The sequence below is a fragment of the Carettochelys insculpta genome, chromosome 12 (assembly GCF_033958435.1).
Source record: "Carettochelys insculpta isolate YL-2023 chromosome 12, ASM3395843v1, whole genome shotgun sequence".
Lineage (NCBI taxonomy): Eukaryota > Metazoa > Chordata > Testudines > Carettochelyidae > Carettochelys > Carettochelys insculpta.
Window position 1 is genome coordinate 18,555,898 of NC_134148.1, and position 24,028 is coordinate 18,579,925.

Below are 24,028 nucleotides of genomic sequence, written 5' to 3' on the forward strand. Positions count from 1 at the left end.
GAGTACAGCATAACGGTTTTCCAGTACCACGGTGGGAGGGTTCTGAGCAGGGGTGGGACACTGCCTGCTACGAGAAGTAACCAGCTGCCAGTGTCCACCCTGGTCCACCTCCTCCAGTGGTTTATCAGCCGTCCTGTGCACTGGGACAGTTACCTCCGGAGTCTCCACCTGAATACTATCCAGGAACTGCTCATGGACTCGGATACTCCTCAACCTGGCCACCTCCTCCGGTAGCTCCCCCACCTGGCACCTGAGAGATTCCACCAGCAGGCACCTTTCACACTGAATATTCCGCTCAGCCTGGGTATCAGTAAGTGGGAACGGCAAGCCACAGTCGTTGCAGAACCACACCAGGATCTGGGTAGAAACATCCATGGTCAGGCAGTCTGTCTGGCTACAGGCACAAGTGGAGGAGACAGCAGTAGTGCTGGCACAGGTGTTGCGGGTCTTCCTAACCATTATAGTCCTCCCTGTCACACTCCCTCCCAAACTCCCTCTTAAATTCCCCTGTCTGCAGCTCTCTCTCTCCGCTTCGCTACCCTGGTCGCTCCTGCCTCTGGCTTTTAAGCCTGCTGGCCTCTCTCAGGCCCTCCCCCTATGAGTCACACAGGGGAAGGCTGATCAAGGGAGCAAAAGGTCAGGCAGGCAGTCCCAACTGCCACTTGAAACTGAAACTCACCCCACCTGGAATCAAAATGGCAGTTCAATTGCCAGCAGTTAAAGCACACGCTCACTCACCCAGAGATCAGCACTCTCACCTGGTAGCTTCTTCAGCGGCAGGCTCACTTGCTCTCCTCCCTCTTAAACTCCCCTGTCTACAGCTCCCTGTCCGCTTCGCTCCCCTGGTCGCTCCTGCCTCTGGCTTTTAAGCCTGCTGGCCTCTCTCAGGCCCTCCCCCTATGAGTCACACAGGGGAAGGCCAGAGATCAGCACTGTTCAGTGTGGAGTGGCTTCATTTCTGTAGACTAGTTCCGCACTAATCTACTGTATCATCCACCCATTCTCTGTGGGATCTACTGTCCATTTTGCTGAATACCAGAGTCTTGATTTCTTCATCGTTCATTCTTCAAATGTGCCCAGATAGCTGTAACTTCCGTGGTATAACCTGCAGCAGTAAGTTCTCCTTTGACTGTATCTTCCTATGTAATTTCTCATTGGTGACTTTCTGCATCCATCCTGTTCTCAGGATCTTTCTATAACAACTCTCTAATGCCAATATCCTTCATTAGCACTAATGGTTTAGGAGGGAAAGAATTCTTTTTAGAACATAAATTAATTTGGAGTTTTGTAACTATCTGAAAACTGATCAATTTTTTTTTAAATATCCTGTGTTACATTACTAATTGATGCATGGTAAATTGAAAACTGGAAGAACTTTACCATATATCTCATTTACTTGTTTGACTTTTCAGTTAGAGTTGGATTTCCAGATAAGTGATTTCCATCAAGGGGCAGCCCTTATATTAATCTGACCCTACCCTGGGGAATGGGGGAGCCAGCTAGGCCAGGACTGCAGAGCGTGGGAGGAAAGGTCAGTCAAAGGCAGTAACTAGGAAACAAGTAGGCACCATAATTTATCTGTTGTAAATCCACTTGCTCCAGTGAAATTTAAATGGCCAGGGTGGGGTAGAGGAGGTTAAATTGGCTGAGTAGGTTTCATTCTCTTTTTATACTGCTGCAAAAATATCAAATGACTTACATTGTTCCAGAACCCCATCCCAGGGCTCCTCCCTGTTGCCAACCTCCTGTCCAGACTCCTGCCGTGCTGCACCCAACCCTGATTTCCAGCAGTTCACTCACAATCCCCAGCCCTCCCCCACATTTACCCAGCCCCCTACTCTGGCTTCTGCACCAGTCTCACTACCAGCCCACACACTGAAGGACAACAAGATGAGGACAAGACAGGCACTTTTTTAGAGCAATAACCACTTAATTGTAGGTATATATGTTTTAATTTTTACCTATTTTTGTTACAATAATGCAGTATATAGTTTGAATGGGTGCTCAGTCAACTTAATGGTATGTTGAATGTTTGCACTGCATAGTTCTAATGGATTTCCATTGAACTTCCTGAACTCCAAGCAATTTTACCTGGTGTCCTGTATTTCACGTAAGGAAATACATGGCAGGGAGAATGGCTCCAGCCACTGCTGCTGCACTGAGTTTTCTGTAGCTCTAGCAGTAGAACAAGTATCACATCATCAATAATATGCAGTCACTTTTGGGGTGGGGGGTGGGACATGATGGACAGGTTGTCAAACAGTGCCTAGCCCATGTGCAACTGTGAGGTAGGGGAGCTTTGAGTGTGCAACAATGAAGCAATTCCCTAGTCTGATGAAGATACCATGAGGCTGAAAATATCCAAGGAGAACAGAAAAGAGCTCAGCTTTTAACATCCTCCCTGAAAGGCCCACACACGTAATTGTATGGCGCTCAATTGATTTGCCTCAGAAGGACAGGATAAGTTGACCCTGCCAGGATTTGCTGGTCCAGAGAGCCTAATGTTTCAGATGTGCTGCCTAGCAACATAATGAACCTATGCTACTCCCTCCAGGGCCAGTTTCAGAATTCTAAGGAAGGTGTCTTTCAATCACATACATGTAAGCATCTCAAGTCACTAATTATAGTAAGTTTGGCATTATGTTCCAGGAAGCCTCAGATAATTCTACAAAACTAAAGAATTCTGTGCATGGGCAGTGTTTCAGATATAGTGCTAGCCTGAGCTACAAATCCTTAGAGTGATTGCCAGCATTTTCTTCCAGACTATCGTTCTGTCCTAGGATTTTTTTTTTATTATTAGTTTGTACAGGAAAGCTTGCACTGTAAAAATGATCAGTTCCTGCATAAAATTCAGCTGACTGAAATGATCAAATACCATGATAATTGAGGCCATATAGGTGCCTAGAGAGCAGGATGGAAATGTGATTTTTGGTACCATAAATTAATATTTCTTTTTTCCAGGAAAAATAAGTTAAGCATGAAATCCTGGCCCCATTGAACTCGGTGAGGCCAGGCTTACACACCCTGAATGTAAATCTTGTCTGGATTTAATGTGTTTTTCAGCTGACCAAGTTCTATATGCAACAGATTACTTATTCTGTAAGTAAAACTGTAGCAATAAAACCAGTTATTTCAATTGTTTCCTTCTGTGTTTGGCCACAGAGCTATACTAAAGAGAAGTGTTATCACTAAATTGCCATTAGTGAACAAATTGCATAAATGTCTATCACTGAACTGTCCAAATGTCTTTAATCTGAAACTTAATGCAACAATAAATGGAAGTAACTGAGGACCTTAAAAAAGGACTCTATTACCTGACCTAATGTAAAATAACTGGTTAGGTGATGTAACTGGTGTGGAGATACAGACATTTACCACTGTCTTACTGTACACGTCTTAATTCAGTACTAGTGGACAAAAGTATTAATTTCACAGAAGCTTCTGTCATAACTGACATTCACTCTCAGTTGGCTTTACTAGTCGTTGTGTATGCTTCCCAAATACACTCTTGTGATTTTCTACCAGTGATACTAATAATGGAAGCTATAGTTTAGTCAGGTCTCAGAGGCTTTTCCACCATAATATCTACATGTCTTTTGAGACAACCCAGCCTTTGTTCCTGATTCTGTTCTCAGTCTAGTCATACACTGGCATAGAGACTTAGGGCATGTGTGTACTTACGGTGCGTTCAGCACTCTGTAATCAATCCTCCAGAGTTCGGTTTTGCTGTAATCTGCGAAGACATGGCAAAATTGATCTCTCTGGGCTTGGCCGTTGACCCTGGTACTCCACACTATTGCATGGTGTAAGGGATGTCAGTGCAAGCCCCAAAAGTCCCAATCTACAGTAGGGAACCAAGTTGATCTTGATACGTTGATTCTAACCATGCTAATCACATAGCTAGACGTGCATATTGGGGATAGACTTTGTTTCCTAGTGTAGACCAGGCCTTAGAGAATCTTCCTGATATGCATGAGGAATAATGACAAAATCCAGTTTGCCCCTTTGTTTCCTTGCCATATGCACATCAGGAGATGTCACCTTTTGTGTGTGAAACTTATCATCAGATGTTGTGTCACGAAATCAAGAACCCATGGCTTGGGGGAAGGTACAAGAGTGACTTTACTCCAACTGTGCTCCTCCATTTCTGGAGTCTATCAGGGGTCAGCTCAACCCCTAGCAAAACTTCGAGCAACCTCAGCATTGTGCCCAGCTGCAATGGGCATTGCAACAGAAGGGTATCATAAGACCGCACTGCTCAAGGAATATCCCTATGCTCCAGGGTTCGTGGTGGTTACTCAGAGTTTCTATGCTATCTCTCTGTCACCCAAACATTTCCCATTCTCCATCAGGAAAGTTCCTAGGAAGCCAGCTTAGTTGACGAGTTGAATTTATGGCTCCTTTGTGCCACTAGAATGGCACAAAGTGCTCTGCTGGGCTAAGGCTCTAATGATTCTCTTTTTCAGATATGTTCAGAAAAAGAAAATAAAAAATTCAGTTCAAATGTTAGCATTTTGTGGGCTGGATTTTGCCTTTTACATGTAGCAATGGTTTGAGTGACCAGGGTTATCCTCTCGAGGAATAATTTAATTTTTCTGTAGCATTTTGAAATCCTCAGCTAAACAAAGTCAAAATGGATAAACAAAACTGAGTGTCCTTCTGGCAGATCATCAGCAGCTGTACTCCACTAGCTATTAATTTGAGTGACATCAGCAAGCAATCCCCAGACTTCCGTTAATATCATATGACAAGCTCCTAATCTCTCCAGTTTAAGAAAACTGGCCTTAAACTCATTTGTCATCTCTGGTTTCACTTGCAATGTCGAACCCACAAATACTCAGTACCTGTGATCTGTTCAAAGCCATTATAACCAACGTGCATTATAAATCAACTGAAAGTGTAGTTTGTTGTTTTTCCATTATTAAGGTCTTCCTACTAGAGTAAGCTAATATTTTCGTAGCTATAAATTATCTATATAGTACTGGCTATAATGGGTGAGGAGCCTCCAGTGCATCAGCTGCATGCAGTTCATCAGGGCAGGGCTGGATTAACATTTTGTGGGGCCCTGTGTAGTTATCATCAGCCCCTTCTGAGTGTGGGCCTGATGCGGCAGGGCTATAGTGTATCCGGTACTGAGTCTCAGAGGCATTTTTCATTTTGATCACCCACCTCTGAAAGATTGTAATTACTGCTATACACAGCTGCCTCAGCCCCCGGGGTGTTCTCATTGAGCTGTACACCAACATAGGTTTAGCAGTGTCCACAGTGAGCAAAAAATACATAATGATCAGGGGAAATGCTCCACAGAATTGTCTCCTAACTTATCCAGACATGCTGTACAGTAGACCTCCAACTTACACAATGTCAACTAATGCATTTCTTGCAATAACGAGTGGCAAACATATTGAATGCTGTGGCTCTAGGCTATGGCTTTAAGTACCTGAGATGCCCGTCACCTGCAGCAGGGGCCCCAATTCCCACACATCCCTCAGACAGAAAGCACAGCCTGAATGATTTTGGAGGCCTGGGCACCAGGAAGTTCCCATCCCTGAGCAGCAGCTCTGCAACAAATTTACACTTGTCCCTGTGCCCCTCTCCACCCCCACACTGTGGGACCAGTAACCTCTGAAGATAGTGGCTGTTACCCATATATAACCAGCCAGTTCTGGCCAAGGCCTGCTGAAGTGAGTTTCTTTTCATAGAAGCAAAGACCCATTCTAGACTCTAGGAGCAAAGTGCATTTTATGCTGCTCTGGTTTATTATTGTAATGGGAGGATCTCACATTACTTAGTGAATGATCAACACCTGCAGCACTTAACTTCTTCTGGGTGGCCTCTGACCCAAAGACTAAATGTAAACCTGCTTAGCTTACAAGGTCTGAAAATATCAGGCACTATGGTTACAAAAGGAAGGCACTTGTGAGTTTAGTAGGAATTCAGGAAGTGCAAAGAACACAGGACTGGTGCCTGCAGGGTTACGGAACTGCAGTCAAGTGGAACATCTTTCAGTTTGTGTGATTGGAAGATATCTGGATCCATCTTGTATGACTGATCCACCTAATGAGGAGAAGTTGTGGTGCCTGTTCCACTCTGTGTTTTTGTGGAAAAATAACCAATGCAAAATTGCTGTCATCTTCTTAAAAGAAGAAAATATAAAATAAAAAACCACAAAACTGGTAATGACAGTTGAAAATAACAACTCCAGCCGCAGTTAGCAATGGGAAGATGACAACATTTGTTGCTCAAGTTTCTTCTAGTTTTTCTAACGCAAATTACAGTGGATCCGCCCAAATTAAACTTGAGCACTCCTGTTCAGATCCAGGAGGCAGGTGCTAGATTCTCTTTCTGACTGAGATAAATCTGGAAAGGAAAAGCCCATTTTTGTTTCCATGTCTGTGGAAATACCTGCACACTTAGTATTCTACGCAAAGCCACCCAGGCTCTCTGTTAGAGCCTTATCTCCCCAATTTATATTCACTTCTCCTGGTGGGGTCCACATACCTTTTTGCTAGGCTCCAGACAGAAGTGCATTGTCCACTCAGTTCACCTAATTCCTTCTTAGGGAGCACTTTGAACCAAAGCCATTAGCAGCCCTAATCTGGTCTGGTGAAGGCTTTTGAGGGTGAGGTTTGGGCCAAAACCTTCCACACCCTGTGCACACATGTTCCCCATCACAGCACCTTCCCCTTCCAGCAGCTAACTTTCCATTCACCGCAAGTGTTCTCACAGCATCCCCCATTCTCTTTTCCTGCCTTTCCTGTTGCTAGAGGCCAAAGGACTGCTGGGAAATGTAGTCCCTTCCCTGCTGCGGGGCCAGCGTCCTAGGCAGGGAGTTGACCAAAGAACTACAACTCGCAGAGTACCTTAGGCTCTCAGCTCCCACCCCATCATCCCCAGCAGGCTCCTGCTGCACTATGCATTGCGGAGGAAGGGAGAGATACACGGCCCTTCTAAGCTTCGGCCCAGTGCCACAGAACAATTGGCCCAATGGTAAATCTTCTATGACTCAGAGTTGCCACTAAAGGACCTCTAGGCAGTTTGTGTTCCTGAGTGTCCACAGGCACAGCCACTCGCAGTGCCTCGTGGGCTCAGTTTGTTGTTCTTGGCCAGTAGGAGCTGTGGAAAGCGGTGTGGCTGGGCCACCACTTCCTGCAGCTCCCATGGGCCAGGAGTGGTGAACTGTGGCCACTAGCAGGTGCAGGCAGCCATGCCTGTGGATGCTCAGGTAAACAGACTGTCTGGAGGTGCACTCATGGCTCACCCTGATGAATAGCATGTGGCCTGCAGGCTAGAAGTTCCCTACCCTTGGCTTATAAGGATGAGTATAGAATAAAATTTTGACAAACATCTATGTTCCTCAGCAGTCTAAGTTCCATTTTCAGAAGAGACTCATCCCTGGTCTACACTATGAACTTACGTCAGTATAACTGTGTTACTGAGGCATGTGGAAAACTACTTACTTCACAAAATCGGTTATTAAAATACAAAACTGTCCCAGGCCATTGCTACTGACAAATTAATGACTTTCTCATTTTTACAATAGAATTATAAAGTAAGGCAGTTGGACTGTAAATATTGTGCTTACATTTCAGCATACAGTGTATAGAGCCATGTAAGACAGTCACTGGATGAAATGTTAATTTGTACTGACTTTGCTAGTGCTTTTTATGTCACCTGTTGTAAAACTGGGTGAATGTCTAGATGAGTTGACATGTCCCTGGAAGATCATTATGTATCCCGGTTGAAACCTTCTGGTATAGTGGATCATAAGCTAAATATGAGACAACAGGGCAACACTGTTGCAAAAGAAGAAAACATCATTCTGGGACATCGTAGCAGGAGTGTTGTAAGACATGAGAAATAATTCTTCCATTCCATTCTACACTGATTAGGTGTAACTGGAGTTCTGTGTCCAGTTCTGGTGCCACATTTCACACAAGATGGGGACAAATTGGAGACGGTACAGAGAACAATAACAAAAATGATTTAGAAAGCATAACCTACAAGATGAGAAGACAGAGTGGGGACATGGTAACAATTTTCAAGTACAATAGGTAAAAAGTTGGTACAAAGAGGAGGGTGAAAAATTATTCTCCTTAACCACTCAGGATAAACCAGGAATGAATGAGCTTAAATTGTAGCATGTGAAGTGTAGATTGGAGATTAGGAAAAACTTCCTGGCTGTCAGGGTAGCTAAACACAAAACAAATTGCCTAGGGAAGGTGTGGACTTTCTGTTGTGGGAGGTTTTTAAGGACAGGTTAACCAAACACGTGCCAGGACTGGTTTAATTATTACTTGGTCTTGTCCGGAGTTCAGGGGACTGGACTGGATGAGCAATTGAGGTCTGTTCCAGTGCTGCACTTCTGCAATTCTATTATTCTATATGAATCATATAAAACAAAATGGGCCTGTTTTCAGCAGTTCAACATGTGGGGTACAAGTTTTAAAAACATCCGTGAGCCTATTGACTTTCAGTAAGCTTAAGACTCTTATGTACCCAGGTCATTCTTGAAAATGTAATCTTTAGGCTTCTATGACAGATGCTTTTTAGAAAGTTACCCATCTATTATACACATTGGCTGGGTCTATACGTGCCCCTTCCTTTTGAAAGAGGCATGTTAATGAGCAGGTTCAAAATATGCTAATGAGTTGCTGCAATGAATATGCAGCACCTCATTAGCATAATGGTGGCCGCAGCGATTCGAAAGTGCGGCTTTTCGAATCGCGCACCGCCCATGGAGATGGGACCTTCTGAAAGGACCCCCCCCCAGTTTTCGAAAGCCCTTCTTCCCATCTGTGATCAGAAGAAGGGCTTTCAAAAACTGGGGGGGGTCCTTTCAAAAGGGGTGGCATACAATTCAAAAAGCCGCACTTTCAAATCGCTGCGGCCGCCATTATGCTAATGAGGCGCTGCATATTTTGAACCTGCTCATTAACATAACCCCTTTCGAAAGGAAGGGGCACGTGTAGACCCAGCCATACTGTTATATACACTAATGGTACACAGTGCACATATAGCATAATTGAATATACATATTAAGAAAGATGCTATATTGATCTTAACTTCCCCAAAACTTTTCGTGTGCATATTCTGGAATGAGATAATTTTCTGCCTGTTGGTAAACCCATCCCAAATTGCTTTGCTATTTATTTTCCACTAACCAGAGTGTGAACTAGATAAGTATGAATTAGTTTCATGGTGAGGTAAGTCTGAACGTGTCATGTCTAAGCTTGCTGTTAATTTAGGAAAACCCCAGTTCCTGGAACCTAAAATCTGAGTCTGCCCAGTGATTTTGCTGCATTTACACCTGTGTGGAACAGTAGCTTTTCATTTTACTGCTATCAGTATTTAATATCTAATAGACAGTTGTTATAAACACCTGCATAAGTGAAAAATGAATGAATGTTAACCTACTGCACATAATTGATGAGAGATGAGAACAGGCTGCTGTTTTGAAGGTTATTTCATTAAATTTGGGTATGCCAATTTTTATCCTGTAACACATTGTGGGTTTTTTTCTTTTCAAGTGTGGAGGAGTTATATGCAAGATAGGAAAAATAATGGTTCAATTGTAGGAAGAGGAATGGACAATTGTTTTATAGGCTCTTCAGTCTCAAATACATTTTAAAAAACTTTAAAGTAAAAGACGCCATTAATTAGAGTCAAAATAATTACTGGCTGAGGAGGCTTAAGGGTGTGATGTGATGTAATTGGGATTCTCAGATACTAGAGCAGACAATTATGTTCCCATTCCTTGATCTGCAGGGGAGAAGCTCTGCACCATGCTGTCTCTGCCCTGTGACAGTGGTGGTCTAAAGTTTCTCCACCCCCAGACACTGTAAGGGTGTGAATGTGAAAATATAGCATATACAAAATACACTAGTGATCCTGAGAAGGGGTCTAAAACCTTTATGCAGTGCCCCTAATATAAGCTGTGCTGTTATACACCGTGACGCTGCAACACTATAAGTTTAATACTAAGCAGTGTTCCCTCTTAATATTTTCCATCTGTGGACAGAATAAATTTTGTTATGTGCACCAAGGCATACACAGATGTGCACCTCCATTAGAAAAACATATTGCCCACCGAAGGTGGTGGTGGGCCCTCTGCTAATCAGCTGGTGGTACCTGAATGTCTCCTGGGTGGCCACCCAAGCACTCAGTTTACAGGGAACTCTGGTACTAAGAGTTATTGTAAGTTGGCTATTTTTGCTTTTGTTTTTTTAATAAGGAAAAGAATAAAGCATCAACTATAAGAATTTTTAAATTACCTTTTGCATGCTGGTACATTTGTAGTTATACACTATCTCTAATAGAAAGCTTTTGATAGAGCTACAGAGAATTTATTTAAATAGGTAAAGAGGATAAAATAAAAATAAGCATATAGGGCATAAACCAGCTGAGGAGGGCTTATGCCCTGTAGGCTTATGTTTACTAGCTGAAGAAGGCTTACTTTCTGGCTGAGCAGGTTATTGTGCTTTAAGGTTTCTTGTGTCTTCCTTTAAAACATCTGGTACTGTCCGCTTTAGAGACATAGAATACTACGCTGGATGGACCTGCTGTCTGATTTGGTTGGGAAATTCTTATATTCCTATGATAACAGTGATTGTTGTCCACAAACCAGTTTTAGGAAATGTCCCCTTACAATGGAACTCCAAACCTGACATGATAGGGGCCTTTTCCTTTGTCCTTCTCTGGGCCTATTAATCTTAACAAGTTCGTTATCAAAACTGAAGCCCTGATTACTTTTTTCTGTCTGAAAATAAACATGAAGCAGAAAAGGAAGGATACAAAGATGGGAGGAAAGAGTTTGTCAGTAGGGCCACCCTTAGGAAGCACTCAAGATCCACGGCCTGTCCGAGCCATGGAAATGTTTAGAAGTGATCCTGCCTTGGTGGTCTCATTTTAAATTAAAACAAATGATGTTCTGTCAGCTGCTGCAGATAAATATTTGATTAAAAGAGACAGGGACAGATGTAAAAAAAACCCTACAGTAAATACAGAATAAGACAAGAAGAACAAATGTTGTAACAGGATCACTTTACAGATTGTGTCAAATACCTTTCCAACTAGACCCTAGTTTTGCTGAGATCATCCTCATGGCAGGATATGAATTTTTAGCAGGATTTTTGTTCATAATCACTCTGATGAGTGGTAATGGAATACAAGCACATACAGATAAATAGAAGTTAAAAGCCATTTTGTTGTTAGTTATGTTACTTTTAAAATTTCAGGGTTGGTTTCCAGGCCAGGGGTGAGCAAAGTGGGGGTGCACCTCCATGGGAGGGGGCGTGAGATTTTTGTAAGGGGGTGCAGCGCGATCAGCTTAACCAGTTATGGGGGAAGAAGATATCCTTCCATACGCTTTAAGCATTTGTGACATCACTTGTGTGTGTCACCTGCTTGCTTGAAAGGGGTAGGTGGAGGCATTATTGGCAGCAGTAGCGGCTTCTCTGATGTCTCCCCTGGTATTAAGCTGGAGGCGTGTCAGCAGCTCCTCCTCTCCCTGTGCCCTTCGGCTTTCAGCAGTTGCAGATGAGCTGACGAGGTATGTTTCATCTGCCCTTTCCTGCCCAGTACCCGTATAGAGTGTGTGTCTCCACCTGTGCAGCCTGTGTTAATTGCCGGGATGAAAAAGGGGGCCCAACGTAAAAAAGTTTGCTTACCCCTGTCCTAGGCCGTTGGTAAGACAATGGTTTGAAGTTGTTCGGTTGTTCTGTATTTCCATGTTGGCAAAATGTAATATGCTACAGTGACTAATAGGGTTATTCTCTGAGGCTATGTCTACACTAGAGGGTTTTGTCGGCAAAACCTGTGGAGCGCCCACATTCCCAAGGCGTTCAGTCAACAGTAAAGTGACAGAACACAGCACTTCTTTTGACAGTCTTATCCTGCTCCCCACGAGGTATAATGCCTGTTGACAGAGATCCATCAACAGAAAGCTGGTCTGGATGTTCTGGGGGGCCTTCTGTCAACAGAAAAGGCTTCCAGGGTGCTGTGCAAGTGCCCCGGGGGACACCCTGTCCACAGCAATCAGCATTCTATGGTGCCTGCCTTCAGCCATTCCTAAACCCTGTGGCAGGAAGCTGAGAGAGTGGAAGTAGCAGAGCTGCAGACTGCACCCCCCACACCTTCGCAGCCACTCCCTGAGACTGAGCCTTCCCAGATGGCCGACAGCCAGGCACCCCAAGACCCATGAGGCCCTTGAGGGGTCACAGGACCAACCCTGGGGCTCCAAGCACCAGGACCCGTCATGGACTGTGCCCAAGGTCCAGGCTCTGTTGGACCTGTGGGGCAAAGAGGACCCTAAGGCTATGCCCAGAAGGCCACCACCTTCGAAGAACGGGGCCACACCACACGGAGCATGAAGCAAGTACAGGCAAAAGTTAAGGAGCTCTGGCAGGGCTACACCCAGGCCTGTGAAGCCAACTGGCACTCCAGAGCAGGACCAGCCACCTGCCCCTACTACAGGGATCATATCCTGGGGGACAATGACACATCACCTCCACCGAGCCCCCACCCCCACAGCCACATCCCCCAGAGGAGGAAGAGCAGCACCTCAACCCCCAACCCCCACCAGAGACGGAGTTGGAGGCCAGTAGCAACACCCTCATGATCATATTGGAGTCGGTCCCCACCAGCCAGCTCATCTCCAGGGTGTCCTCGGAGCTAGGTGAGGGTCTCTCCAGGAAGTAGCCTATGCGTCACGCACCCTTGGGCATGAGTGGGAGGAGGGCGCAGATAGGGTGTGCTGTAAGCATTGTCTGGCTGGCTCAGGCAGGACCCTGCGCTGCGGTCCTCACATGTGGAACCACATGTAATGTAGTGTGTGCCACCCAGATCCATCAGGCAGCCCCCAGGCATGCGTGCCAGCCTGCTGCCAGCCTCACGGGAGTTTCTCATTCTTTTTTTTACAAAGTACCCCTTTTAAAAAAAAATAAAAAATACCCCCAGTGCCTACAATTTTCAGACAAACGGGGTTTTTTTTTTTCTACCATTGCAACACATTTGTTTTAAGTACTTCTGAAAATATTTTCTGAAATACTTGCCTGAATAATACAGAGCAGTGGAGCTCAACCTTTTCAGATAAGTGTAGGCTTTCAGGAATCTGATAGGAGCGTGGAAGACCAAAGTTTCACCTCACTTTAAAAACTACTTGCTTCCAAAAATCAGACCTTAACATGCAAAAGTGTTGCAACACACTATTACTGACAAATTTCTTACCGTCTCATGTTTGTCATAAAATATAAAAATAAATTAATTAAAATATAAATATTGTCATTATACCTGGGTGTGTGAGAGACATAGAGCTGTACAACAAGGCACTGTATGAAATTTGTTTGTATTGATTTTGATAATGCTTTTTATGTTAGCCTGTTGAAAAATTAGGCAAACAGCTAGATAATTTGATGTACCCCCTGGAAGATCTCTGAGTACCCCTGGTTGAGAACCACTGGTATAATAGAATCAGCTTTATTGCAAAGCTCTGTCACCGTATTTGAACTGTCCAATCTTTTATAGCTGGTTAATTTTAAAAGGTGAATGTGGTACGACCTCATGTGTTCTTCCAGTCACTTTAGTACTTGTGCAGTGCTGAGTGAGGATATCTTAGAATACTGGCTCTAGAATTCCTTTGTCTTTGAGCATGCTAATTAATATCCTATGATGACCATTATTCAAGAAGTAACTTCATAATAAGTCACAGAAGAGTTATTAAAGGAAGAAAGAACTCAACAGGGCCCCCCTCCATCTGGTCATCCAATATTTGTATATACTTCAGTGGGGCTAGGCCAGGGGTCTGCAACTTGTGGCTCTGGAACTGCATGAGGCTCTTTAAGGACTTCTTTGTGGTTTCCAATGCTATAATTGCAAAGTAAAAAAAAACAAACCCAACCCTTCTGTTTTTGGTTGGTTTTTTTTTGATAAATGGTAAACATGTAAAAGCCCCAAAATGAACTCGTCTCTCAATAGCAAATCCTATGTGATCTCAAAATGTTGGCTAAATCCCCCTTTAATATGTGCAGTGCATTGTGGGATATGCTAGTGTATCTGTGTTTTGATCATGTTATTAATAAAGTCTTGATTTTGAAAAGGAAAAGGAAACTTGTGGCATTCCTGCTGTGAAGGGCAATGTACATTTTAAGAAAGAAAACGGAAATTAAACATGAAATAAAATTGGCAAAATTAAGGTGGGGTTGGAATGGCTTCCAAAAAGAGGAAAATCGAAGATGAAAACAGAATTTCGAACTGAATGGACCCAGTCCTTCGCATTTATATTGAGTTTCTCTGGGCTCCTTTATGTTGCATTTGCAGTGAGAAATTCACCAACAACAAAAAGTTGCAACCTCAGGGGAATATGTAAAAAGTTTGTGACTCTCCTGCATTAAAAATCATTGTGTGCACAGTTCTTAAAACAGGGATTACCAAAAGTATTGTTTGATGTTATTAAAGATTGTACCACGTTCACATGCGTTGCGGCTCTTGAATTACTGAGTTTTTTTTTACTGAATCAGAAAAAAAATGGCTCTTGCTATTTTGGTTGCTGACATGGGCTAGGCATTAGATTAAGGGTGAGTAAGGATCACAGAATTTTAGAACCTTTCTGGCAAGGAATATGATTTCCTTTCTGTGATGTATTTGGATTGATCTCAGTACACTTGTATTTTAAACGTACACACTCTCCATGCAATTTACAAGAGGCTCTGTCTTGCATTGAAAATTACCAGCAATCCTTTTATACATTTGTATTTGCTGTATTATGCAACATCTTATAAAGACATAGCATTAGTGGAAAATAGATGTTTTAAATATCTCACGAACAAAAGAAGTCCTAGGAATAGAATAAATCTGTTATTAGACACAGATGATAAAATTGTCAGTAATAGAATCATAGAATCATGGAAGAGTAGGACTGGAAGGGGCCTCAAGAGGCCATCGAGTCCAGCCCCCTGCCCTCATGGCAGGACCAAGCACTTTCTAGACCATCCCTGAAAGCCATTTATCTCACCTCCTCTTAAATACTTCCAGTGATGGAGATTCTACCACCTCCCTTGGCAATTCGTTCCAGTGTTTGATCACCCTGACAGTTAGGAATTTTTTCCTTATGTCCAACCTGAACCTCCCCTGCTGCAATTTAAGTCCATTGCCTCTCGTTCTATCCTCAGAGGCAAGGAAGAACAAGTTCCCTCCCTCTGCCTTATGACACCCTTTTAGATACCTGAAAACTGCTATCATGTCCCCCCTCAATCTTCTCTTTTCCAAACTAAACAAGCCCAATTCTTTCAGCCTGTCTTCATAGGTCATGTTCTCTAGACCTTTGATCATTCTCGTTGCTCTCCTCTGGACCCTCTCCAATTTCTCCACATCCTTCCTGAACTGCGGTGCCCAGAACTGGACACAATACTCCAGCCGAGGCCTAACCAGCGCAGAGTAGAGCAGGAGAATGACTTCTCGTGTCTTGTTCACAACACAGCTGTTAATGCATCCTAGAACCATGTTTGCTTTTTTCGCAACAGCATCACACTGTTGACTCATATTTAGCTTGTGGTCCACTATAACCCCTAGATCCCTTTCTGCTGTACTCATTCCTAGGCAGTCCTTTCCTATTCTGTATGTGTGACACTGATTGTTCCTTCCTAAGTGGAGGACTTTGCATTTGTCCTTATTAAACTGCATCCTGTTTGCTTCAGCCCATTTCTCCAGTTTATCCAGATCCTTTTGAATTATGACCCTATCCTCCAAAGAAGTTGCAACCCCTCCCAGCTTGGTATCATCTGCAAACTTAATAAGTGTACTTTCTATGTCAATATCTAAATCGTTAATGAAGATATTGAACAGAACTGGTCCTAAAACAGACCCCTGCGGAACCCCACTAGTTATACTTTTCCAGCAGGATTGAAAACCATTAATAACTACTGTCTGGGTACGGTTATCCAGCCAGTTGTTCACCCACCTTATAGTAGCCCCATCTAAGTTGAATTTGTGTAGTTTATTGATAAGTATATTATGTGAGACCGTGTCAAATGCTTTACTGAAGTCTAGGTATACCACATCCACCACTTCTCCCTTGTCCACAAGGCTCGTTATTCTATCAAAGAAAGCTATTAGATTAGTTTGACATGATCTGTTTTTAACAAAACCATGCTGGCTGTTCCCTATCACCTTACCACCTTCCAAATGCTTGCAGATGATTTCTTTAATTACCTGCTCCATTGTCTTTCCTGGCACAGAAGTTAAGCTGACTGGCCTGTAGTTTCCCGGGTTATTCTTGTTCCCCTTTTTATAAATGGGTACTATATTTGCCCTTTTCCAGTCTTCTGGAATCTCTCCCATCTCCCATGATTTTTCAAAAATGATTGCTAAAGGCTCAGATACCTCTTCTATCAGCTCCTTGAGGATTCTAGGATGCATTTCATCAGGCCCTGGTGATTTGCAGACATCTAATTTTTCTAAGTAAATTTTAATTTGTTCTTTTCGTATTTCAACTTCTAAACCTACCCCTTTTTCACTAGCATTCTGTATGTCAGGCATTCCTTCAGATTTCTCAGTGCAGACCGAAACAAAGAAATCATTAAACATCTCTGCCATTTCCAAATTCCCCGTTACTGTTTCTCCCTCCTCACTGACCAATGGCCCTACCCTCTCCTTGGTCTTCCTCTTGTATTTGTAAAAAGCCTTCTTGTTTCCCTTTATGCTTGTAGCTAGTTTGAGCTCATTTTGTGCCTTAGCCTTTCTAATCTTGCTCCTGCATGCTCGTGTTGTTTGCCTATATTCGTCCTTTGTAATTTGTCCTAGTTTCCATTTCTTATACGATTCCTTTTTTATTTTGAGATCATGCAAGATCTCCTGGTTAAGCCAAGGCGGTCTTTTTCCATGTTTCTATCTTTCCTACGCAGCGCGATAGCTTGCTTTTGGGCCCTTAATAATGTCCCTTTGAAAAACTGCCAACTCTCCTCAGCCGTTTTTCCCCTCAGTTTAGCTTCCCATGGGACCTTACCTACCAGCTGTCTGAGTTTACCAAAATCTGCCTTCCTGAAATCCATTATCTCTATTGTACTGTTTTCCCTTCTACCCTTCCTTAGAATTGTGATGCAGATGCTGCAGAAAAGGCAGATATGTCTGTTCTGTATTTGAAGAGAAGCTGACTGATGAATTCGTGTCTTAACTTCAACAAGAAAATAGTTTCTATTCCAACAGTAACCAGGCAGGATGCTAAAGAGCAACCTTAGAAGTTACACAGCTTTATATCTGTAGTCCAGATAACTTCCACCTCTGAGGTTTATAAAAATTGGTCAGTGAGTTCTAAGAACCAATTATATTTTCCCTGTAACTACGTTAGGAAAAAACGTCAGAGCACCCACAAGCAAGAGTTGGTGACTGCACTCTGAGGCCACCAAATTTTTTGTTGTTAGAAACCTTTCTACCAAACAAATGCACACAAGATACCATATCTGGAAACTGACAGAAGATAGAGACTTTTTAACTGTGAGATTCATTAACCGCAGGAACAGTTAACTTAGGTATATGGCACTGGATTCTTCAAAATGTGTTATTTTTAGATAGTTTAAAGGATATGATTTAGCTTAGTAAGAAGTTCTGGGTGTGATGCAGAAACGACTGGGTGAAATGCTACGGCCTTTTTATTTAGGAGGTTAGGTGAGTACTTGGTCCTATTCCCACCTTAATACCTTTAAAACTGCTGTGTGCCAGCAGTTTATATTGCTTCCCTGGACTCACAGGGTTTGGTGCAACAGAATAGCTAATTTTTGAGTCATGCAAACAGATGGACAATTTTTGCAGATTCCACTCACTGAAAATAAAAGACAGTTTACCCAAACATAGGAAGATGGCAAGGGGTCGATTTGACTGTGGGAAAACATACTTTCACCATTTAAATTTTTGATTTATTTTGTAGCTTTTGTTGTTTATGCTTTGTGAGCTATACCCAGGAAAGCTTATTATGGTAGTTTACAGAACATGCCAGACTTTCGTCACTCAGGCTCAGTCATGGGCAACCAAGTCTAGCGAGTAGACCACACGAGTGGCTCTTCTTCGTCTTATTGGGCCACAGCATCGAACTCAGGCACGTGCACCAACCATGACCCCAGGAATAAGATTAAATATATCACACTTGATTCCCCTTCTTTAGCATGCATTTTGTAACACGAAGGGCTTGTCTACACTGGTCCCCAACTTCAAAGGGGGCATGTTAATCAGGGTGATGGGAGATGACTGATGAAGTGCTGCAGTGAATATACAGCACTTCATTGGGCTAATTTTCCCCCTCAGCAACTTTGAAGTGTCAGCATGTGTGTAGCCGCAGGCACTTCAACGTCTGACGTTTTGAAGTTGCCATGGGGGAGAATTAACCTAATGAAGTGCTGTATATTCACTGCAGCACTTCATTAGTCATCTCCCGTTGCCCTAATTAGCACCCCCCCTTCGAAGTTGGGGGCAATTGTAGACCCAGTCAAAGTGATCCATTATTAGCAGCCAATTAAATTGCCAGCAAAACATAAAGAAGCAGAGGGAGCACACTCCACCTCTTCCCTCAAACCCTCGCTGACCTCTTCCCTGTCTCCTCCCCTGAGTGCTCCCCATCCCTTCTCCTCCCCCTATCCTCACAGCATTTCCGGAGTGCTGTGAATCAGCTGATTTGTGCCCCAGCCCTGCTTCTCCCCTCCCTCCCACCACTGCCCTAGCTCCTGCCATGCTCCTGCCAAAGTCAATGAGAGTCAATGTTACTTCAACAAGAAATATGGCAAAATATTGAAGATACTCGTGATTAAAGGCACATTTATTGTAGATATAAGTTATATTATTAATGTGAGACTCATTAGGGTCACTTGTCTTCTTGTCATTGCTGACGTTTCCAAATGATTTCATTTATTATAGCCCATTGAGGAGAATGTACCATGGTGCACCACACAAAGTGTTATCAACTGGTTAAAAGCTTCAGATAGTCTAACCCCTTACACAGACATCTTATTACTGTAACATTTCATCTCCATAGACACAGTCTCTGTTATCACTTCTAACAAGCCATTTGATTCCATTGTCCTTTTCAATGACATAATTAAGGACATTTGTTAGTAAAAATAATTAATTGGGTAGAGCCTTCATGTTGCACCCTCAGAAATGGGTAGCTTGGTAGACTATGGCTATTATTTTTTATCCATTATTTTATCAGCAAACTTTGTTGGTTTTGTATGAAGGCAGTTGAAAGAATCACCCGGTGCAACAGCAAACTGCTCATGTGATGTACCAGCCCCTCATCCTTCTTTAGAATGAAGAGAATGGGGAGTCCTTGTGTTTGTCCAACATCTTAAATTGAAATCAGACTGCAAAGAGTTACAAAGGAACCTCGCTAAACTGAGTGACTGGGCAACAAATGTTGATAAATGCAAAGTAATGCACATTGGAAAACATAATTACAATTATAGATATAAAATGATGGGGTTAAATTTGCTATTGCCCCTTAAGACAGATCTTGGAGTCATTGTGGATAGTTTTCTGAAAATATCCATTCAATGTTTAGCAACAATCAAAAAAGCCAATCAAATGTTGGGAATCATTAGGAAAGGAATAGATAGTAAGACAGAGAATGCCACATTGCCTCTACATAAATCTATAGTAAACCCACATCTTAAATATTGTTTGCAAATATGGTCCCATCTCAAACAAGAGATATTAGAATTAGAAGTAGTACAGAGAAAGGCAACAAAAATGATTATGGGTATAGAACAAGATGATTAAAAAGACTGGGGCTTTTCAGCTTGGAAAAGAGAGAACTGTCTTGTCTGCTCTTTCCTTCCCAGGCTGTATGCAGTATTCACCCTTCAGGCCCTTTACTCACCATCTGATGCAGCATTGGCATGCGGGATCTCACTGAACATGTCATCCTGAGTCATCTTCATCCTTATATGGCTCAAGGGTCCATGGGTGTGGAGGGGGACGACCACAAAGCTGTAATGACAGCAGCTGCAGATTAAACACACAGAGGTACCAGTGTCAGTATAGTCAAGGTGCTGGCTTCCTCCAGGCCAGGTGGTGCTCAGCACCCATACTACTCCCGGCCTTGCCTTTACCCAACCCCATGCCTTGAACTACCACTCCTGGCCCTCCCTGTTGCCGCCCCTGCCCTGTGTTTGCCCGTTCCCCACTCCGCCATTCCCAGAGCCTCCTGCATGCCATGAGACAGCTGATTACAGCAGGCAGAAGGAGCTGGTTGGTAGGACCACTGGCAGGCAGGTGGTGTTGATGAGTAGGGTGGGAACTGCTAATTTTATTCTGTGGGTGCTTCAGCCCCAGAGCACCCACAGAGACGGCACCTGTGAGTATAGTCACAATGGACAGTAAAAGGTAAAATTCAGACCTTCTACCCCTGGCACCCCTAAAATATTAAACCAGATGCTTATGGACACTTCTTTTGGAGATTGCTTGTGCATGGTGTCAGTCACAGCACCAGCCAGGGGAATATGGCCTGTAAGCCCTGTAAGCTGAGCGCTTTGGTGACTGCCAAGGATTGATTCAGGTGCCGCCCAGCTGATTAGCAGAGCACCCACAGTGGGCAGGCTGTCTTTCTACTGGTGGTGCACATCTGCACATGATTTGGTGCACATAATAAAAATTTATTCTGCTCATGGATAGAAAAAAATAGGTGGAACACTGCCACTCAGGCAAGGAAATGATTGAGGAATTGCTTGGTTGTGTTAAACTGTGAGTATAGGGCAGTGACCCTGAATACTGGCACCATTTTCCACAGGTGGTGGTGATTTTAGATGATCTTTCATTTTGGAGGGTAACGAAGGTGGAGAGAACAGCTGCTGGAGTCCTGAAGCTGCCCTCACCCATATGCTGCTCACCTCTGTAGCACAAAGATGCCTGCTGACATTATGGCTGACTGGCTGGGGAGTGTTCTGCTACAGAGAAAGAATAAGGCTGCCCTCCCTACAGATCTTCCAGAGGGGACTGAAGAATATTTCCATTAATGTTTCACTGTGATCTGTCAGGAGGGTTCAGGTAGGTTGGCCAAGTGTCCCACAGTAAACCAGACAGTCCTACTTTTGTAGGGTTTCCCCCCATCTGGGACATGGGATTGGCAGTATCTGACAAGAGAGGTCGTTTTGAAGAGCCTGCCTCTCCACCCCTGTTGGCGTGACCTCACATACAAGGCTATGCTGGTGAGTTAGAGTAGCACGCACATCACGATAGGGCCCTGCATGGGGCATGAACTTGGAAGTGGATGGAGACGGCTCTTTGGAAAATGTGGCCCTTGATGTTTCTGAAGTGCTGAGAGTAACTGTGAGTGGTAGAAAAGGAAGGCAAGGATTCTGTTACCAGAACTCAGAGAAACAGATAAGGACTTTGAGAAGGAAATCACAGTGGACAATGAATGCTGAAGTCAACTCTTGTTTGACTTAGATTAGCCCAATACTAAACACTGAAGAACATCCAGGGAAAAGCGACAAGAATGATTAAAGGACTAGAGAACAGGAACTATGAGGGAAAACTGAAAGAACTGAGCTTCTTTAGAAAAGAGAAGATTGAAAGGGGTCATGATAGCAGATTTCAGTTACTTAAAAGAATGTTTTAAGGAGGAGGGAGAAAAATTGTTCTGGGTCTCTGAGGATAGCACAAGGAGCAATGGGCTTAAACTGAAGCAAGGGACATTAGGAAAAACTTCCTATCTGTCATGGTGCTTAAACACTGAAATAAATTGCCTAGGGAGGTTGTGGAAACTTCATCACTGGAGCTATTTAAGAGCAGGTTAGATAAACACCTATCAGAGATGGTCTAAAGGCGCTGGATGGTGCTTGGTCCTGCCATGATGGCAGAGGACTGGACTCAGTGACCTCTTAAGGTCCTAGAGTTCTACATTACTCACATTTTGCAGTAACAGTGGTATTTTGAGATGTGTTTCCCTGTTGGTGCTCCACTCTGACTGTCAGTGCATCCCTGCACTGGTGCTTGGAGCTTCTTCTATAGCTGTGGTTTCCTGTGTCATAGATGCTCAGTAACTCCTCCTTGTGCACACATCCAGTGAAGGCCCTTTCATTTCTTCCCTAGGAAATAGAGCAGGATGCTCCAAAGCAGGGGAAGGAGGGAGGGAAGTGGAGCACCCATGGAGGGGACACATCTAGAACCACCACCATTCCTGTACAAGGTGAGTAACTTCCCTTTCTTCTTCAAGTAGTATCCCTGTGGGCGCTCCACTCTGGGTGACTGTAAAGCGGTTGTTGCACTTTGGAGGTGGGTTTACAGCCCAGTAATGATTACAGTTGACAGAACTGCTTGACAGACTTGAATGGCGGAAGCAATGGACAATGAGAGAGTGTAGTGCTGTGCAAACGTGTTGCTGGAAGACCACATCACCGCCTTGCATTTGTCCGTAAGGAGAACCTTCTTGAGAAAGGCGGTGATGGAAGACAAAGCCAGGGTAGAATGGGCGGTGACAGCACCCAGAAACTACCTTTGGTGAAGTTCATAGCAAGTGTGGACACAGGTGGAGATCCACTTGGACAGATGTTGAGATGAAATGGGATGGCTCTTGGATTGCTCTGCGAGGGATAGGAAGAGCCTAGGAGACTTGCACCAAGGTTTCTTGCGATTGATGTAGAAGGCCAATACCCAACAAATGTCCAGAGTGTGCCACACCACATGTGCAGGATCAGAGTGTGGCTTTGGGAAGAATGCAGGTAAGTGGATAGGTTTGTTGATGTGAAATGGAGAGGGAACCTTAGGGAGGAACTTAGGATGAGGGCAAAGAGTGACTCTATCCTTGGTAAACACCGTATAATAACATCTTGAACCATCAGCCATGCGAGCGGCAAGCTCCCTGACCTTCCTGGCCGATGTACTTGTGACTAAAAATGAGACCTTCATTGACAGATGGAGCCAGGAACACATTTCCAGCGGTTCAAAGGGCACCTTCATGAGGCAGCTGGGGATATGGTTAAGGTCCAAGATAGGGACTGGAGGACATACTGGCAGGAAAGTGCTTTGCAGACCCATCAGAAAACATTTGGTGATGGGATGGATGAGGAACTAGATCCTGTCCTGTACTTGGTGGAACGCTGCCAACACCACAGCATGCACCCAGATAGTACTGAGGGCTAGGCCTGACTCACACAGGGGCATCAGGTAGTCGAGAAGGACAGAAGAGGCACCATATGAGAATGCATAGGATGGTTAGCATCCAACCGTTGAGAGAACTGCATCCACTTGTAGAGGCAGGACTTGCACGTGGACTCCTATTTGCTTTTAACATGGACCCTTTTTGCCCCCTCAGAGCATGCAATTTCAGCATTCTGGAACCCTGATGGAGCCACACGTGGAGGTACAACCTGAATGGATCAGGGTGAACGGTGTAGCTGAAGTCCTGAGACAGAAGGTTGCAGCAAGGAGGAAAGGAATATGGAGTTGCCACTGACAGCCAGTGCAGGTAAGTATACCAAGTTTGCTTCAGGCACTCTAGGGCTATCAGGATGAGGTGAGCCCGATGCAGTCTGACCTTGATCAGAAGGTTTTGAACCAAGGGAAGGGGAGGAAACGCAGAGAGAAGGGAGGCATCCCATTTGATAGAGAAGGCGTCCCCAAGGGAGTGTCTCTCTGACCCACTCTGGAGCAATACTGGTGACACTTTCTGTTGACTTGGGTTGCAAACAGGTCTATGCGTGGTTGGCCCCAAAACTGGAACACGTGATTGAGGGCCATTGTCTCAATGTCCCACTTGTGGTGATTGCTGAACAAGCAGCAAAGGGCTTCCGTGGTCACATTCAGTACCCCAGGGAGATATGTGGCCACCAAAGTAATGTGGTGCTGAAGGCACCAAATCCGCAATTTTATGGCATTTGCACATAGGGACGGGGACCAAGCCCTGCCCTGATGGTTGATATGATATATGCAGGTTGTCCATAAGGATGTTGACTGGCCTGCATGCAAGGTGCCATTGGAAATGCCAGCAGGCATAGTGGACCATTCTGAGTTCCAGGAGGTTTATGTGGAGCGCTTGCTCAGTAAAGGA

General features: G+C 44.0%; 1 long non-coding RNA gene across 3 annotated transcripts in view; it reads left to right on the forward strand.

The window, feature by feature from the left end:
* LOC142019413 (uncharacterized) overlaps nt 1–24,028 on the forward strand; it is a 107,203-nt gene that overhangs the window by 49,049 nt on the left and 34,126 nt on the right. For 2 of the 3 annotated variants that reach the window (XR_012647069.1, XR_012647067.1), the window contains exons 3-5: nt 20,768–21,024; nt 22,072–22,168; nt 23,294–23,446. This is a non-coding gene — a long non-coding RNA (uncharacterized LOC142019413). The remainder of the gene's footprint in view (nt 1–20,767; nt 21,025–22,071; nt 22,169–23,293; nt 23,447–24,028) is intronic. The other variant, XR_012647068.1, reaches the window with a different exon arrangement.